Source organism: Lepidothrix coronata, unplaced genomic scaffold (assembly GCF_001604755.1).
Source record: "Lepidothrix coronata isolate B3197 unplaced genomic scaffold, Lepidothrix_coronata-1.0 Scaffold122, whole genome shotgun sequence".
In the NCBI taxonomy this organism is placed as follows: Eukaryota; Metazoa; Chordata; class Aves; order Passeriformes; family Pipridae; genus Lepidothrix; species Lepidothrix coronata.
The window spans coordinates 1,017,699-1,034,669 of record NW_016690302.1 but is presented as its reverse complement, the minus strand read 5'-3'; positions in this window follow the sequence as shown (position 1 = coordinate 1,034,669).

Sequence of the window (16,971 nt, the reverse complement as noted above, 5' to 3'; positions counted from 1 at the left end):
GTTGAATTTTTTTTTTTCCCCCCTCTGGCCCCTATTTTCTTTCCTCAGAAGAAGTGAAAACAGTCTGCAAGGGTTGCTTGTCTTGTCAAGTCTGTCTTGTGAGGGCTAATTAAGAATTCATTAAGTTACTGGAATTAAAAATCTGTAGCTGGTGAGCCAGTCATGACACTAAGCCAGGGTTTGTGACTGAGTGTAGACCGTGCTGACATTGTTCCAAGTCACAATGTATTTTTTGAAGAATATAAGATGTGGAAGGGAGTATGTGCTGTGCCTCTCTGAGGTTTGTCTCTCAGTCACATTTTGTGGTGTCACTGAGTACACTGGAATTGGCACCTGATGGATTCAAAGAGGCCAATGCAAGTGGTGCTTATAATTTTGGGCTTCAGTGTACATGTACTGACTGAGTCTGGAGTCACTGAGGGCTTGTGTTGACAAGGAGTAAGGATTAACTGGTGTTGGCAGGGAGTATCAATGAGATGATCTCAGCTGGGCTGTGCTTATCTTCGTGTCCTGTGGAAGGAGACTTCTACATGTATTAACTGGTAGTGTTGCATTATAGCAGTGAGAAACAGCTGGCTAGACCTGCATGAATTAGCCTAACAAGCTGTGTTTTGGTGTGAATTCCCCAAACCTGGTGTGTGTGGCTGGCTGTGGAGGTGCTGCCCTGCTCCTCTGTATTTACAGGTGTGTGATGTATCTTGTCCCCACAGCCTAACTTGCCAAGTCACAAGTCAGACACTGGTTGCTTTCAGACAAAGCCATGTGATGCCTGCAGAACAAAAGTGAGTAAGTGTCTGTTACCAAACTGCAGTCACTGGGTTTCTTTGCTGGTGGCCACTGCAGAATGGGCTCATGTCGAGGTGTTGACTCACTTCCAGTTACTGCACTGCTCTGGGCAACAAAAAAAAGTTTCCTTGAGTTGCTCCATGTGAGTAACTGCTGCAGCTGCCACTGTTTCTGTCAATAATTGCTGGGGGGAAGAGCACTGTTGTCCTTAACAAAGAGGGGGTGGATATGTGCTACAGGTGATGGCCAAACACTCTCTGCTGAGTGTGAGAAAGTATAGCTTAAAAATACTACTAACCAAGCACGTGGTGGGGAAAATGTGCCACTGTTAAATGTTTTCCCAGAGACTACCAAAGCATCGATTCCCTGTTAATTCTGTAGTGCTCTGCCCTCAAAGGTAATGCTTTGGAAACTCCTGGGATAAAGTAAATTGGTCTGTTGCATTGGTCAGAAAATTCTCTTCCAGACTGAGGAGTGTTTTTATACAGTGAATATAAAAAAATCCTCATTCTGGGTGTTAATTGGGTATGGGAACTGCTTTCTTCTGTAGCTGTGGGGTGGTACAAGCTGCCTCAACTCTGTAGCTTTTCAGGGAAGGAAATCCAGCAGATTTTCCCTGGTAGAATAGGTTTGGTGTGAGCTGGATGCTGCGTTGAGGTCTGCCCCCAGTGTGTAAAGGCAGTGAGTAAGGAAGTGCCAGAGCAGTCAGCTGAACCATGAATAATGTCCTGCTCTGGAGCTAAAATTGAGTAAAACCTAAACTGTCCCAGTCCAAGGGACTGCCTGTGCAGGAGTCCTTTCTCTAGAAACAGCACCGAGGGAAGGACAGTTTCTTTGCACGTCAGCTGTACGCTTGAGTTCTGGACCTGGACCAGTGGGATGAGCAGGTGGAAGTGCTGGATGATGAGGTGGGTGCTTGGTGCTGTCTCATGAGTGCTGGGGACAGTTCTTTGTCACGTGGTGTCATGCCTGGGATTGGCTTTAGGTTTCCAGAGCTCTCCAGGCCAGCTGGTCCTTGTGCCAGTGTTGTGTGTGCCCCAGGGAGTGTGGTTTGGAGGGATGGGTGTAGGGCCACAGGCCAGGGACAGCTGTGGGCTAATCCTTTCTAGACATCTGACTTGATGTGTGGCCTTCCTTCTATCACTCGACTCTGCACTAGGGTTTTCAAAAAGGGAGAAAATAAAGCTAATGCTACTCTTGTCTGATTGGGATGGATACTAATACCAGTTTTATTTAGTGGCCTCTACCATGTGGCTCGTTCTGGCAGTGGGGTGGAAAAGGTGAGAAGTGTCTAATCTGTCCACAATGTGGAGGTGCCATGGTGAGGAGTGGGGGGGCTTGGCATGGCATCAGCTTTCTAGTGTTTCACTCATGTGGTAAATGTCTTGCCATCCTCCCTTCTGGTTTTGTGTTGTACTTAAGCAGCATTGAAGATCAGTTTCAAAGGTTTTTGGATTAGCATCTCTTTCTGATCTTAATAAACAGCCACCTGCCTTTGCCTTAGCTTCTTTTCCTTAACCCTGAAGTGTCTTGTCCACTGACATTTCCTTGTCTTATGGCTCTGCTGGTTTTTTCTCTTCCAGAACATGGAAAGACAGACTCAAAGCTGAAGCAGTGCTGCTGCTGTATAATAGTAAGGCTTTTAACCTGCAAAGCTTTCTCTGGAAGGAGAAAGCTTTTTAAGAGGAGGAGTGTGGGCCTTTCTCTTTAGGAAGAAAGCTTTTTGCTTTAAAAAAAACCCACAACAAAATAACAACAACCACCACCATCTGCCTGATTTCAAAGTGAGAGCAACAACTTTTGACCTGGGAGCTTTGGGGCAGAAGGTGGTAATGTCTGAATGGTGTTACCAAACATGGGCTTTTTCTTTTAGCCTGGGAGGGGAATTTGATGAAGCTTGTAAGTCGGAGCAGCTGTGTAGATGTTAGTTTGAAACTGCTTTCTTTGGAGAGCTGGTATGTTATCAAGTCAGGAATCTGTCCTGAGGAGATCCCAGATGGGGCCTTGACACCATAAATGTACAAAGGCACTCGGTTGCACAAAAACTGCAGAAACAACTTAGTTCTAAAGAACGTGAGCCACAGATGGTAAACAGCCAAAAAAAGCAAGTAAGGGGTAAGGCCAAGCCGTTCTTGACATGAGAAGGCTACATTGGTCTCAGATGTTTAGGAATTCTTAGTTTAAACTTCTGCAGACTTCCCTGTGGATAAATTCTGGTTTGAATGGCCTCTTGTAAATTAAGCTCTGCTTAATGTAGAGATGTGAAAAATGCCTGGATTCTAACTACAGTGTTTGGAGGTTTGAGGTAAGCCCTGGAGTTTGCCAAAGTGCAGTTCTTGCCTAGATACCCTAATTCATTGTCATGTGGTGCTTTGGGATCCCTGGGTCTGTAGTGCAGCCTAGTGAGCTGTGCTGCAGGGAAAGCAGCATTGCTTCTCACTGAGAAGACAATAATGACTCTTGAAATGCTTCCAAACAGTAGCCTTTGGTCCTTACTGTGGAGGAATTGGGACGCTGGGTCTGAGGAATGGATGGGGTTGTGCTGTGTTGTCAGCAGTTCTACATGGAGATGATTTATTTCGATGTACGGTCTCCCCATGCCATTTTAAGGCTAAACCAGTCATGTTATTGAATGTAGAGAATGAGGGAGGGATTGCTTTGTCCCATACTAATCCCAGGGCATCGGGGACTTGAAGTTTCAAGAGGTGCCTATGGAAAGAAATACCTAAAACTTTGTGGACCAGCTGGTAAGGGGTAAGCTGAACTGAGAGAATTAGTGTCTGTGTCCTAGTTCCTGTAAACTGTTGAACAGCTGCAGAAGAAACCTGTTGACCCCTGTGCTGAGAAGAGGTTTTGAGCCTCTGTGAATCCCAAAAGTACCTGGCTTGATGCCTGTGGGCAGGAAATGTAGTTGCTTGGACTTTTTGTTCTGGGGTTATATGATAGGCACGGGCTGTGCTGTCACCCTGCAGCCTCACTGTCCAGGTTCTGCACTGCTGCCTTCAACACTTGGCTTCCTTGCCTGATGTCCCACACAGCTTCACTGTCAGTGCTCTGGGGTTGTCCATGTGGCACGTTGTGCACTTCCAACTGGAACACAACGGAGCTGGGGGTGGGAGTGACTCAAACTGATGAACGTGTTTCATCTTCTGTGAGCCAGGGCACTGCTTTCCCCCCCGGTACCTCACAATGTTTTTGGAGTGCTGCGTGTCCCTCTTGCAGCAGGGATCAGACAGGCAGTTGTAAGTGGTTTCAGCTTCAGACTTGACTCTGGTATTGATTCAGGCCCGTGCATCTCTTAGATCCTGCTAGCAGAGCTTAGTTTGCAGCCTAAGAGGGGAAGGGCAGAAGGGCTGCACACATGGCACTGATTCCAGCAGGATATTGCTGGAAGGTTAGGTATGTGGCACGAGGCCTTGCCAATGTACAGCTGCTGTGCAGAAGTTAAAAAAGGGGCAGCTAATCTGCTCTGAAGTGACTGTGAGCTTGGGTAATGGTGAAAATTCAGGGAGTGAAGGCAGACCAGCACTGTAATGTGCTACTGGTTTTCCAGGTTGTGGGTTTGACCTGCTGTATGGTGTGCTGGGGAGAGCAAAAAAGGTCTGTGTGTGTGTCTTGGGTTTATTAATGTGTCTGTTTCAGTGGCTGAGATTCATCCTGGAACTTGGATATTGTAGTTCCTTCTTAATAATTCCCTTAGTTAATTGACCTTGAGATGATCTGCTCAAGGACCAACAAGCTGCTAAATGGTTTAACTTTTTTAACTCTGTGTTTGCAAGAAGCAACTTTTGAAGGCATTGAGAGCTTTCCTGGAGGGTTCACTCTACACGTTCCCCAGCTGCATCTTTCCTGTTCCACTGAGGTGTTTCTGATCCTCTGGGTATGTCACGTGGCAGCAAGATGTTGCCTTGTAGTGAGATTGTGGAAGGGGCAGGTCATATGTGCCCACAGTGCCCACGCAGGTCCGAATCTGCCCTTTTGGCATGAATAACAATAACGTTAAATCCGGGGCTTTATTTGGGTAATCCGATAAAGCCTGGTGTGTGTGGACACCGAACTGGATTTGCAAGAGGCACAGCTTTGTGTGTCAACACGCTGAGTGGGAGGGGACACCTGATGAGATTGCCTGGAAGGAGCAGTCGCCCACATCTGCAGCCAGGCTGTGATTGTGCAAGTGCCCTCCCGCTGGCTCCAGAGCCAGAGCAGTGCTGTGTGCCTGGGGAACCCTGCCAAGGGTGCTGTGTCACTCCAGGGTGGCAGATACGTCCAGATGTTTGCCTACAAGGAACTCCAGTAAATCTGCTGCTTTACTGAGGTTCATTTCAGAACACAATCCTTGCTGCCAGGTGTACTTGAACACTAACTTGGTGTATGAATTCTTTTCTATGAGGACTTTCTGCTGTCTGTATTTTCTCCAGAAAGGAATTTGCCCGTGACTCATGAGGTGCCTTCAGTCTTTGTCCCTCGATGCAGGGAAGTGGTTGCAAGTGCATGTGGCAGCACATTATCAGTGGGGGCAAACAGAATTTCCATGGACTGCACATTGCCCCTGGGACATGTGCAGCATCCCCTGACTGAGCTCAGTAGGCAGGAGCAGGTTTGGGCTTTAGGCCAGAGGTGTGGCAAGGCTTCTGGAATGCATCTAGGAACATCCAAGAGCAAAGTGAGAGATGTGGCTTATCTTCAGCTGGACTGTGTTCTGTGGGATAAGTGTAGCAACACTTCTGTGTTAAAATGGAGAAGAATGGCTGCTAATGGTTTTGCAGTTTTTGGTAAGAAGCAAGAGAAGAATGGCTCTTAGAGCTTGATGTGGAAAAGATTTCTTGATGCAGGTAAGACCTTGGTTGGTGCTGGGGAGCAGTGTGCTGTATAGTAGGACTGCTGGCAGATCCCCCTGTGTATTTAAGATAGGAGAATGGTTTTTGAGCTTATGGTCATTAAGGTGGAGGGGAAGGATACAGTATTGTAACCAGTACTTGTTCAGTGGCATGTGCTCTTACGTTGTTTGGATTAGGCTGTCTTCAAACTTTCCAAAAATGCCAAACAATCCTCAGTCTAGACTGTTTTTGAAAGAATCCTTGGCCTCATGGGAATCTCCATTTCAAGGTGCAAAACAGCACAGCAGAAGGCATATCAGTGGTTTTACTGTTGAGGAGGCTTTTATGCCAACACGACGTTCAGTGTACTCTCAAATCTTGTTTTGGCATACCTGAGATACCCACGAAACAGGTTTGTCACAGAAATGGTGTCTGACCCGGGGCTGTGGTGCCAAAGAGGTGTCAGTTGAAGTCCTGTCCTTGGCACAGAGCAGACAGAGCAGATGGCCCAGCAGGTGGCAGGGTGGCAGCAATGACAAAGTGACTTTGCAGGTCGTTCAGTGAACCCTCTTTTGCTTACGAGTCTGATAGAAGAGCTGGACAGTCCAATTAATACTTGCCTAGATGCATTTATCCAGGGTGAACAGCTCCATAACCAGCTCTTTCAAGCCAAGGATGGTGTCACCAAAGAGTTGGAATTATCTGTAGGATGGTTTCAGTTTATGCTTTCATTGAATATCAGTAGTGTAATGGATTGACTGTAGAAATAAAACTGCAAGGTAAATTTATTCTGGTGTGAGGTTTTTTCGGGGAGGAAAACACTGTTGGATGTGGTGGCTTTGTTTGATGTTCCAGGCATTAGATATTCTAGACAGTTTACATCTCTCCCATGTTTGGGAGGTTGTGGTGCACTGAATGGTGGGTGGCAATGGCTTTCTCATTACTTTTAAATTGATGTTTGCACACAGCAAATCTTGGCAAAGCCATCCAGCTTTCTCAAAGGGAGTGAGGACTTCAGCAGCAGCCAAAAAATGGTTGAACATACTTGGACTAAGACTGACCAGCCCTAGAAAAGACAGAAGCCCAGATACTGAGGACAGCAGCTATAACATAAGTGTCTTATATCTCTGCAGTTCTTGATCACTAAACTCTGAAAATGCAAGGCAGCTGCTCTTTTCTGCTCATTCCTAAGTACATTGAGTGCATTTTGCTTAAGTGCAGATCTTTAGACTGTTTCTACAGGGCTTCTTCATCTCTCTTTTTTAAGTTCTACTAATGTGTTTCAAACTTGGTTTCCTAATTGGAAACTTTCCATTGATGTCATGGGAGCTTTCTGTGGCCCACCTCAAATATCTTGGTTCACCAGGAATTAAGTGACTGTACAAATGTTTATGTTAAACACTTATTTAGAAGGTATGTTGACTTATGAGGACCTCTGATGACTGTGGTATGTTGGGAGGATGGCTTGACTGTACAGTTTTTGTCTTGCCTTTGAACTCTAAAAGTCCTGGCAGCTGTTTAATGCCTAGATAAGGACTCAGGCTTGCTTACAGCTCACGAACGTGTTTCATCACTGACTGTTGCACTGATTTCTTGTCTGTAACATTGGAGAGGTTTTTGAATGGGTAACCTTCATGGAAAGGACCCAGATGGCAGAGTCTGGAATAGTCACATCAGAAAGCTGTTGGCTTAATTACAGGTATGGAATTTTGTTGTTTTAGAGAGGAAACCCACAGTTTAGTCTGCTGAGGAGCCCTAGGGAGGGAAGGAAGAACATGGAAGTTCTTCAGACTCTGCTTACTCAGGCTTCTGTGGCAGTGTCAGGGCATTTGGAAGGTGGAAACAGGAGGAATAAAAACCATCATAGCATTCCCTGTCACCACCAGACAGACCTCAGACACTGAGCAGTGGCCGTTTCTCTCCTTCCCTGCAGGAGATTGTGCTTTGAGGTGCAGCTTCGTATTGGCACACAGGAGGTGAGGAAGCCACTTTAAATATTGCTTGATTTACAGAGTTTAAGCTAGTGAAACTGTTGCTTAGGAATGAATTTCTGAGTGTCCCACCACGACTAAGGGGCCAATTTCACCCCTTGCCACTTGAACCAGTAGTGAAGCTACTGTGAACTGTGCTGTAGTACATGTCTTGGTCATGTTTCTTTGGCAAAAACATTTGTTCTGTATTACCACAACTGCTATTTCCAGGAAAAAGTTGCTCTGGGATATCTGGCTACCTTACAGTGCAGATGTCCTCTGAAGACAGCATGTGCATTCTTGCAGCCACAGTTTGTATAATGTGTTTTTTATCCACTTCATTTTGGCGCTTTCAAGTCTGATTTGTCTAGTTGTGCTTTTCTAGGGATAAAACTTCGGGCAGGCTAGGAAGGCTTTCTAAAATTGCTGTTGTGTGAAGCCTTTTGTTGGATGATGTCAGGAGCCAGCCAAAGCTTTTGGTCACCCTGCCTGTCCCAAAGCACCACCACAATTTCCAGGGACCCTTTCAGGTAATGGTGAAAGCGAAACATTGCATCATGCTGGGACTGTACCCAGCTGCTGGATTCATGGAGATGTGCAGTGCCTCTTCCTAATTATGGTGTGTCCCGGGTCAATTATATTTAAACACAGAGCCCAACCATGTCATTAAACTTTTTTGGCTAATGACAAGTCAGAAATCCAGCGAAGCATCATCCCAGAATGCTCTCTGCTCTGGGGAGTTGCTGAGTGTGTTCCAGTAAAGCTGGCAGTGTGAGATGTCTCTTGTGCAATCTGTCTGCCAGGAATATCCCCTTAGTTCAGCACTTTGGGAGCTGCTGTGCGATGCCTCGTTGCTGGTGTGTGTTCCTGGCCGTGGAGGGCTCGCCTTACTAAGCACACCGGTGGAGTGGTTTGCTGAATGTTGACAAATGTCTCGGCACTAGTCTGTTCCATGTTTATCCAGCTCTTTCTTTGGGTTTTTGCTTCGTATAACCAATGTTTGAGTTACACAGCTTCTGGCAGCTGCCTCAGGAATGAGAGGTGAACACATCTTTCTAGAGACTGGCGATGGGCTGGGTCAGGCAGAGTGCACTTTGTTGGCTTCTTGGTCCTTGATAGTTTCAAGCAGTTTAAAGGTTACATGAAGTGGCTTTCTCCACCTGCTGTTCAGTGGAAGGATGGGAATCCTTCCCCATCCCCATCAGGAATTACAATTCTGACTTGATTCTCTGCAAGGAACAGACTGTACCAGGCAGGCACGAAATGTCAGTGCTGTTTTCCATTCCCTACTGGCTGGATTGCAAGCCATTTCTGCCCAGACATTCTGGAGGTGTTCTGCCATGGTGTGACTCTGCTTCCCTCTTTGCTAAAGGAGATCCATAGGAAACTGCTTTTTCTACGGAGACTTGAAGGGGGGAAGAAGGAATTGGAAGCTAAAGAGGGGATATTATGGAACTGAGCAAGCCAAGGTGCTCGATGACCCTGGTATAGCAAGCTTGGATTTGTCTGGACACTTTGCCTCAACTGGCTGCTGCAGCAATCGGAGAACAGAAATTGCATCTTCTGTCTGTGTTGTTGGATTTGGAAAGGGTTTTTCCACAGCTTTTGTTATGTTTAAGGGTGGTTGTTGTTCCCGGATTAGACTTGAATAGAAAACATAAGGCTGCTGCCAGCTTTCTGTCACAGGCACCTTTTATCTTGCATTCATCTCTTCCAAGCAGATGCTGCTTTCATTTCTCCTACTTTTTTGCTACAAGACTGATTAACAGCCCTTTGATGCAGGGGAAGAAACTGTATTTCAAAGCAAAGTACCTCCTTAACTTTGATAATAAAACTGTTGTTTTTATCTAGAAGGCAATTCTCTGTTCCTTTGAAACAAACCTGAGGGTTGGGAGCTCCTGAACCTGTAAGTGAATGTGCAGATCATTAGCTGGCAGCTCAGTGACTGTGCTGTTTGGGTGGGAGGTGTAGGTGAAGCTGAGCTGCTCGTGGTGAGGATGTACCTGGGGAAGAGGGTGACAGACACTGGTGCACAGCATTTCTGCAGATGTTTCCCTCCCAGCTGGTTATGAGCTGCAGTGTGTGGCTGATGGTGTCAAAAGAGCCAAGCACACAGCTCAAGGTGGGGCACAGCAGGAGGAAGGAGCTGAGGGGAACACGAGTCTGCAGACACTGCTTTGTGGTGGTGAAGCAATCTGTATCCTCTAGCCAGGCAGAACTGTTTTTCCCAATCCACCCTGCCCTCCCAAGCCTTCCTGCCTTCAAAGGCTTGTGCTGAGCATGAGGTTCGTGTCAGCATCCAGCTTTTGGCTTTCATCTTTTCCACTTTAAAAGATAAACCCTGTTCCTGTAAGGTGTAATAATTCCTAAAGGGTGGTGTGAGGATTGTTTCCAAGGGGGATGTTGAAGCCTGCCTGTCCTCGTGGGGAGGACAACTGGTGGATAAGACTGAGCCACAGCATTGCTCATGTGGCAGGTGACTTTGAGGAATGAAACATTCCTAAACTTGGGCTTGGCTGGTGGTCAGGGCATGGAAGAGATGTTGTTGTCATCATTTGGCACGTTACAAGAACTATCTTAATGCAGTAGAGGAATGCTGGATGTGCAGATCATGGGTCCAAGATCTCATTTGAGAGTAGGGGCTAAGGGAAATACCTACTGAAACTACCAGACTTCCTGAGGGAGACCATGGAAGGCTGCTTTGCACACAGGCAGGTGCTGGAGGCACTGAAGAGTCTGACAGGCTTGCAGGTTAGGATGCCTCAACTTGATTTCAAGAACCTGTCACAATTGTGTGATGAGCCCCTGCTTTGGATGCATGTACAGGGGTGTTGACTTTTGAAAACATCCTTTTAAGTGAACTGTTTCCTAAACAGTGTAAAAAAAAAAAAATCACTTCCTCAGTGACTCAGCTGTCTCCTCTTGCGAGGTTTTTGTCCTCTGTGGTGACACCCTCAGTCTCCACAGACCTCAGGACAGGAAAGACCTGAATCTGTAGCTTAAGCTGTGAAAGATCTACTGGGTCTTCATACACAGGGATGTAACTTCAGTCTTGTTTTTTCAACACTTAAGAAGCCCAGGATGAAGAGATCTGGGTCAATATTGTGGAGGAGTGTTGAGTTTTTCCATGTGGCAAGGTAAGACAAAAGGGCACGTGAACTGGATCTGTTTGTGTTGCTTAGAGTAAATCACTGTGCAGGATGAAGGCACTAACAGCTGGTACAAAGGCACTGAACTGCATTCCCTTGTCTAGGATTTATTTGACCTGAGCATTAACACAAAACTCAACCCGAAACCGGCAGATTAAGAAACTGGAATGACTTGAACAGGGAAGAAGATGTGTAAACCGTAAGTATAAGGAGGAGTCTTGTCACCATGGAGCTTGCCAAGCTTTGGAACAGGTTGCCCGGAGGTTGTACAGTCTGTTTTTGAAGGTTTTCAAGAGTAAACTGGTGAACTAGAAAACAAAATTTGCCTCTGTTCTTCTTCCCAAGCCATCCTGCCCAAGGCCTTAGCAGCCATGTCCACCTTCCTGACTCACTGCTTGATGTTCAGTAAGACAAGGTATAAAACTACAGTTACTGCACTGCAGTGCTTCTGGGCTTGGCACTTAGTTTGTCTGTTGGGTGTCAGCCCCTCTTTAAAGAGGGACATGACTGTTGTGGTAGGTGTCAGGAGCACAAGGCGCTTTATCTCTTGACCTGGTGGTGAAAGGGTGGAGGGAAATGTACTGTACAGGCTGAGGCAGCTGCTGGTGACCAGGGGCTGCACACCCAGTGTTTGAGCTGGTACAAGGATAGAGCTTGAGGGGAAAGTTGTGCTTGTTACACTGCATCCTTCCCTGCCTTTTTTTTTGCTTTAAACTCTGCATGGATTGGGTTGTGCTATAGCACTGGTTATGTGTGGGAAAACAGTAGCTATGCAGAGCTCTTTAGCTGCATTCAGCCCTGGGGTTATGGAATGAATTTTCTTAAATCTCGTGATTGGATTGTCGTAGTGTCTGATCAGGTGGAAAAGACTCAGTCAGGAAGCTCATTAGCTCCTGCCTGAGGGACTTGCTTGTTTCCTCCCTGAAAAATAGCAGCAGGCATGCCTGGCTGGATGGGAAACTCTGCATCCATCCTCCTGTCTGTGGTGGGATTGCTGGGACAGGAGAGGTCAACACAGTGACTAAACACAGACTGTAAGAGGGAGGATGAAAGGGATGAACTTGGCTGGAGCACGATTGTTGAATGCAAGGAGGATGCCAGCTGAGTTGCTGGGGATGCAAATGTAAATAAACTGTAAAACTGGAGGAGAAAGAAAATGTAACTTTTGCTTCCTTAAATGTCAGGGACAAGGCAGGGTTCTGTGAGGAGGAACGGAACAGCATTCTGCTGGGTATCGAGGATGCTGGGGGTTGGAGTTTCCTCCTCGGGAGCAGGCAGTTTGTGGGCATCCTCCGTGGGCCTGTTGTTCACCTTGCCCTTTTGCTCTCCCTGTGATGCAAGGATGAGAAGTGTGCAGCACTCTGATCTTCTGCTCTACAAAGTGTCTTCTCCTGCCCTCTGTGGTAGGCTGGTGGTGGTGTTGCTGCCCATCTCCACGGGGGAAATGCAGACCCAGGGCAGTGATGTGCTGAAGCTTGCCAAGCTGAGTGGCAGCGAAGCAGGGATGGAGCACAACTTCACTTCTGCACCACGAGGCCTGGATTTTGGTGAATGTGCTGCCCTGTCCTCTGAATCAGAACAGCATCCAGTCTGTGGTCCTGTAATGCTCTGCTTGGAGGGAGCAGAGACACTGTTGCAGTCGGGCCAGGAATTATCTGTTTCTAGTACATGGCCCAGATTTCAATTACCCTTTTTCCGTAGTGATGAGCAGCACCAGACACTTGCACAACTTCCCCTCTGGCAGAGATGTATTTGATGTAGATACATGTGCTGAAGCTTCAGACACAATAAACGTATTTGAGGGTAACAGGCTGAGTAATCTGGTGCTTGGCAGCTGCTCTGTTGTGGGGATTTTTGCTTTACTGTTAGTAGTGCTTGTGACATCTTTAAATGAAAAGAGGAAGGAGACAGTAGCTGAGCAACCTTAATATTAAAATAGCTCCAACTACAAGTGGTTTTCCTGACAGAAGGAATCCTGCTGAATTCAGTCTGTCTCCTGACAGAGTATACTGTATTGCTCTGAGGAACAGGGATTGAAATCCTCACAATCTGCTGTGTGCTTTATATTTTCAAGGCATCTATTTGCAGGTCTATAATACCCAAATCAGTGATTCGAATGCAGCAAGGGCTCAGTTTATGTTCTCATGCAGGTATTAGTACTTGGTGTGTACTAGGTGACTTCATTCAGCTCTTGCTGGGCTCTCTGTGTTCATGGAGGTGTTGTGTTTGCCTCATTCTGCCCACTGAAAGGAGCAGAACAGCTATCCTAGAAAAAAAACTAGGACTACTAAACTAGCACTTCCAGCAGTTGGGATGCCATGGTTTTACTCTTCAGCCTCTGACAAACCCAACCATGTTGCTTCCCCCATTTCTTCAAACACAAAGCCTATGAGAAAGGCCTTCTACAGATTTGCTTCTAGGCACAGGACAGCTGAAATGGAGGCTGACCTGCCACGAGGTGGGAGAAGACAGCACAGGAGGCAGCTGGAAAGTCTCTTTGTTCTGCCCTGCTGTCACCTAGGAAGGAGACAGAAGGGGAGTTTTGGTAGGTGACTGCTGAGAACATGGATTTCTTTTAATGCAGCTGCTGCCAGCGTGAAACCACAGTGATTCATGAACTGTTTTTAGGGGAAAGCAGTGCTTTGTTACCAAAACCTTTGTCCTGATGGCTTGTGGTGTTGGCTGATCTCACAGTTGTAGCCAAAAAAGTGCTTTTGATACCGGAGGGGAAACTCTGGGCAGAGGTAGAAACATCAAGCTTCATTCCTTCCACCCACTGCTCCCCCTCCCATCTCCTGATTATCAGACAAAACTAATGAATCCAGAGATGAGGGGTGGACAGTGGGCAGTGTAGGCTGCAAATTAATAAGTAGGGAAATAATGAAAAGCAGGGAGTTCTTGTGCAAGAGGGTGGCTTGTTATGGATTATGTGGAGTTCTTTAATGCAAATAGTTCTGAACATAAACACTTACTATTTAAAATTTATGGTGGCTTAATTGCAGAGGAAATGCCTTTCTAAATGCAGCCTATCAAATGGCTCCAGTGCTGGAGGGAAGGAGGGAAAAACCTCAGGCAAGCATGGCAACTTGGCCAGGTCTTTCGAGTGCTGCTTGGTTATAAAACTGGGGGGTTCTTATTTGTAATGTGCCAAGCAGAGATTTCAGCCTTATGGGGTTGTGAGGCTTCCTCTGGAAGCAGTGCTTGTTTACATGCAAAGTCTTGATAAAATATGGAGAAATCAGGTGAAGGTGGTTGGACAGGTGCAAAGGTGTAAGAAAGGTGAGCCTCTGGACACGTGGAAAAAAGGCTGCACGTGACCTTCCTCTTTGCTACCTAAGTGACTTATTTCCTGTGGCACTCAGTCTGCAGGCAGATCATAGAGGCATCTCTTGAGTGCATGTAGCAAAATTGGAATTGTGAAAAAGCCGTGCCTTTTGCAGGTGACCTTTGCAGTTGGTGTATCTGTGCCGGCCTAGCTTTTTTTTCCTCCTTGGAATAAGCTCCCCTAAGACACCAGGGCTCTTTCTTCTGATGGCAAAGACTGCACTGAAGCAACCTGGGAGCAGCCTTTCATAGTTGTATCAAACAGTCTTAATTTCAGTACAAAACAAACTGCATTCCCAAAAAATGGGTTCTTGACATAAGCAATGAAGAAAAGCATCACCTGTCTGATGGATCTAGCCTGGAAATGGTACCAGGAGCTAAAAAAATGCCTCTGCCAAATGTGACCAGTGAGAGGAGAACCTGGTCTGAGGGAAGTACATCTTACCTGGTCTGGAAGATGTTTGGTCTGGTGCTGCTGTGTTCCCTAAATGGGTGTGTGCTGCAGCCTGCAGAGAACCTGCCATGCTGGTGGAACGTGTAGCTGGAGTGTTAGAGCCTCAAAGCTGCCCAAACCAGTGCCTCAGCTGTAAACAGCTTGTCCTCCAGAATGGCTGTGCTGTGATGGTGTGCTCAGCACTTTGAGCAGGGATAGGGCTCTACATAAGGGCACAGAATGGCAACAACTTACCAGTTTTTCTCCAGGCTCTGCAGTGGCTGCATTGCTGTGTGCCCCTGCTGTCACATCTCCCTGTACCTTCCCCCAGGAAGGGAACAGTGTGGATCTTTGTCTTCCTGTAACACCATGTACAGGTGTTTCTCAGCCCAGACCTAACTGCTAAACCACAGCTGTTCTGCTCTTTCCTCCAAAAGAATCTATCTGGGGTTCAGATCTGTGGCACAAAGCTGAACCTGACACATCTGATGAGCAGCAGCAGCAGCGTGTCCCCACTGTAACCTGTCCACAGCTTTGGCACTGGAAACAAGGGATGTCTGCAATTCATTGTATGCCTGGATAACTTGGGAGCCCAAGTCAGTGGTTACCCTGTGAGGTGACTTGACTGACACTAGAGTATGTGACAATCAGCCTTGTGGCACCAAGTGTGATTTGGATGCTGAATTCTACCTGGAACCCAAGTTCATCAAGTTAACCTTCTAGGTAACAGCTGCTTGTAAACACTTGCTGGAATACAGAGTTTAAAGTTGCTTCTGGAAAGCAGCACTTCACCAGTTGGCTACAAGCAGATATTCTAGACCAGCAGGAAGTTGGAGAGGAGCAAAGGGGAGAGGTGTAGGGAAGGTCAGTGCTGCAGCTGCAGATGTGGGACATGGGAAGGGACTCTGGCTAAACTTCTCAGTGCTTAGCTGAGATGCAGAGCTGTCAGTTCAATGTGGGATGGTGAACTCGGGGCCCTATCCTGCCTGATGGAGGGAAAGCTTTAGTTGCTGGATTTGTGGCTGGTTCATCAGCTCCTACTCGCTGTGAGTACTTTACCATGGCTTCTCTCAGGCCATGGCCAATTTAGCAGCCTTTCTTGTGCTGTGTGATGCTGCTGCTCACTCTGCAGCACAAGTGTTTGTGTGTCTGCATGGAGGGGTTCTGCAGTGTTAAGGATGTGTGTTCAGGGTAAATTTCTGTTGTACAACTGCAGCAAATTGCTTAATTCCTTTTAACATCTGTGTGTGTTCCACTACCAGTAAATGAACCATTTCTAGCCAGTCTTATTGTCCTGACTTGCTTTGTAAAGGCCACAGACCATGAGTAAGTGTGGAAAGGAAGTGGACACACCAGACAGGATAAGAAGCAACTGTGCTGTTGGTAATGCAGAGGTCTGGACTCAGCAGTAGTAATTGTTTAACCTGCATAGCTTCCTAGTGCTGCTGTCCTCAGAATACCCAGGACAAAGCGTCCCCAAGGTAGTTTTGGAAAAGGTACAAAAGAACTGCTTTAGAGTACTGGTCTAAGTGGGTTGACCATGGGGAGCTGAACTAACAGTGCTTCGTGCCAAGAACGTAATGGCTGCAGGCAAAAGGCTGCAATCTGCCTCTGAGAAGCTATTTTAAAGAGTCTTGATTTGTGCCTGGTCTCTAGCATGCAGGTGACATTCATAAGCTGCCCTACACAGAGCTGTAAAGAGCCTCATGACCTTTACACATCCCCTGAACTTCCTCTGTGAGGAAAACCAGCCTGAGTTGGCTTTTTTCATTGGAAGGAGTACCTTAGTTTCTCTGAACCAAAATTGCCATTTATAATTATCCTTCAATAGGAGAGAAGATCTCAGGCAGGAACTCGTGGAACTCCTTTTGTCTGAGTTGCTTCCATCTTTACAAGTACTTTGAAAAGTAACCTCTCCTGTTGTTTAGTGGTATTTTCTGCTAGATTATGCAGCACTGCAGTTAGCAGGAACTGCCTGGGTAGGTGGACAGGTGGAAATTTGCTTAAGTTGGTTTTTAGTAAGTGGCTTAGTTGAGGATGGGTCATGGTTGTTACTTCAGGTTTTAGTTTACTCAGATGTGCTCCTCTGAGTAACTTCAGTGCTTTGTTTTGGAGAACCAGACACTAGAGAAATGGTGTAAAAGGGCATGTTGCTTTCGTCACACTGCCTTCAGCATGGCAAAAATAGCTAGAGAACTTCAGCAGAAACTGTCTGAATCATCCCAAGGAGAGGAAGGATGGAGAGCTGGGTTCACCCAGACAAGCTGATTCTTAGTGGTTACAAGTCCTAGCAGTGCTCTATGATGACGTGCTCTTGGCTTCCTTGGGCAGAAGCCTTTTCTAGTGTGTCTGGGGGTGGGCATGCTTGTACTGGCTGCCTCATGTATGGGAGAGCAGAGCCCTTGGTGCCTGCTCAGTAGGTGAGTGAGGCTGTTTGCTCAGCAAGGTGGTTGTTAACTTTGTAGTCCAGGCAAGTCAAGCATTGCCAAATC